A 3,032-nucleotide genomic window follows, 5' to 3' on the forward strand; every position below is an offset into this window, starting at 1 on the left:
ACCTGTCATTCAAGTTATTGAAAACAGTAAAACAAAACAAAACAAACAATAAACAACCCCCAATTAAATTTTATTTTGAAGAGTGCGGTAATATCACTCTCATTTCTTTCTAATTATTCTTCCTTGTCTCTATTCAAATATCTTTGAAAATGTGATCCTTTTTGTCTTAAATTATATGTACTTCTAGTTCATATTTTTGGATACATACATATATTTCATTTTAACATAATTTTTCCATGCTTGACTTCTTCCAATGGGCAATTGGAAGGTCAGCATTTATAAGAGTTGAATAGGCAGAAGTACCATTGATATAACACATTATCTGTGAATATTATATATTATTATACATAATATTGTATATGATTAGTGAAATAATATAATTGCTAATACTTTTTAAAACATTAAAAAATGTAATATTAATAAAAATGAATGATTTAAATATGATTGTACATTTTAATGCATACATTATGTTAAGGTCTTAATAATTTGATTACTTGGCATAATTTTCTGAAAAACATAATAGCCTTGTTGTAGTCTGCTGAATATGATATAGATGTCAATATTACATAATTTACAAGGTGAACCGCCAACGAAGTTACAGAGGGTATGTGTGCTTACAGAATGAAACATTATATCATAAGAAAATCTTATATATTCTACCTGAAGAAATCTGGAAAATTTTACAAACTATGCTTCATTTGAGTGGAAATTAATCAATTTTGAAAGTCAATAAGAGATTTCTGAAATGGAATTGTCTTGAAGCTTGTAAATTCTTTTGTGTGTCTGAAGTATAGGGTTTATATTGAACAGTGACATGAAATAAGTATTGGTAAACAGAACTTCAGAGACTCTTTTTTTCATGTTAGACTTAGAGATTCCTGTTTGCAGGCTATGAGCAGGCATGTTTTTATACCCTTAGATTTCATGTATCTATTTATGCCTATTTCCAAATATTTCTGATACAATTTTAAAATTTATAAAGTTGTAAATTCATATGGCATTTTTATGTCATTTGTTTCTCTTGTGGACACTGGGCAGTTGACTGTCATGTAATTTGGGGAATAGATGCAGTAGTTACCGTTAGGCCTTGTGCAAATCTCTTTTCAGGAATGAGGTGCTCATTTTCTAGGCTCCCTGGAGTTTGGATGCTGATTGTTCACACCAATTGCCCTCAGTCAAAGTAAACTGCCTCATCCGATGTCTCCCTTCCTAGGTTTACTCCATAACAGGTGATTAGTAAAGTTAATGTTAGGATGTTAGGCCTCGACCACTTGAGTCAAAATGGAATTTTTTTCTTTCTAATTTTCAGTTCATGACCAATCTTAGTTTATTTATTTAAGCCATCTCCTGTCACAAGCAAAGGGGTGGAAGACTGGAACTCATATGATAAAAGAAGGTGAGCTTAAGGCCCTTTTCTCTGGTCCACGTGCGGGGAAATGGTCCAAAGGACCATTGCCAATTCTGAACCACCCCGTGTTTTGAGTATTTGGTGCAACTGCCTTGAAACTCTTTTCCTCCTTCCCAACCCTTCTCCCACTTTCCTACAGAAAAAGTGCTGTTCTGGAGGTGCTTCTCCCATAAGCCTCATGAGAACAGTTCCCATCTCAGAGCTTTTTCAGGGTAACTTTACAGAAGGAAGTTTAGTGAAACATCGTTCACTAGTCTTTTTCATTATTCACAATTCAGTGCACTTTGTTATATTTTTAATAAGCTTTTTGTAAATAATTAAGAAATTAAAATAATTCAAAAAAGATTTGGACTATTTAAAGATAAGTGTTTTAGAAAGTAATCTAGTGTGCAACCAGGCCATTAGTAAGGACTATCTTCTAAGAACTTGTAAAACTTGAACAAGCTCAGCAGTGGCAAATAGAGACACTTCACAGCTTCTCCCTGAGGAACTTGATGATGGCGCCAGTGATCACTGTAGTGACGCTCAGAACTATGTACATGGAATGCTCGAGTAATGGAGCCAGTAGAAAACTGCTTCATTTTTATATTAACTGATTTTTAAACAGTTTTTTCCCCTCAAAATACAGACTTTCTTTGAGCTTCAGGATCACATAGGATGACTAGATTCATATTCTGATTCTCTCAATAGTGCCATCTCATTTGCTAACTGATCAAATTCTTCAAACTCTGGTTATTATTTATTTTTTTTTTTTGCCTATAAAGTGAGCCTATTGTTACTAATTAGGAACATATTTGTTCGATTAAAGTATTTAATTTATGTAAAACGGCTGAATAGTATATTCTAGAATGTAGTGAGCACCGAAGTCTGAGTAGCCTATACTCTGAGGTTATTGTTACACACTCAAAATGCTTTGAATTTTCTAGAACATTAGACATTTAAAAATACTACAGAAAAATCAAGTCAATATAAATATAGACAAGTGAGAAGAAAAACAAGAAGGGCGGCTTAAAAGAAAAATAGAAAAACAATTATAGAACACTGGCTGGTAGTTGACAAAATTAAGCAAACCATGAAAAATATTTTTTCATGGTTTGCTGCTGGAAAAAGTTTTGGCATGATTTTGTTTGGATTCTGCTATTTTGCACCATAAAAGAATGTTTGGACATCAAATAATTAATCACATAGAAATATGTATTTCCAAACTTGACTACATTTCTCACAGGGGTGAAAAAATAAAGCCTATTGGAGTAGGATTGAAGAATTAATGAAGAATTAACATAATATTTTTATATTGTCATATTCATAAATTACATTTTTCATACAATTATGAGTACCCATGTTTTTTTCACTACATAAGGGTTTCATACTTTAATGAGGGCTTTCAAATGCCTTTAAACATTAAACTTTTCCTATAGAATTGACATTTTCTACTGACATGAAAATATAGATGGCATTTAAGTCTATGTGGAATTTTATATACTCTCAGCAATAAAGCTTGATAAATGTGCATTCACTATTTTTCAGAGGTTTTAAAGAAAAGTATATGTTTTTAATCAATCCAACAATTTTGTTTTTATTCCAGTGGGAGTAAAACTCTTTTACATCCTTCCCGAGGCTAATC

The sequence above is a fragment of the Otolemur garnettii genome, unplaced genomic scaffold (genome assembly GCF_000181295.1).
Source record: "Otolemur garnettii isolate 467f Iridium unplaced genomic scaffold, OtoGar3 scaffold00036, whole genome shotgun sequence".
NCBI classification, from domain to species: Eukaryota; Metazoa; Chordata; class Mammalia; order Primates; family Galagidae; genus Otolemur; species Otolemur garnettii.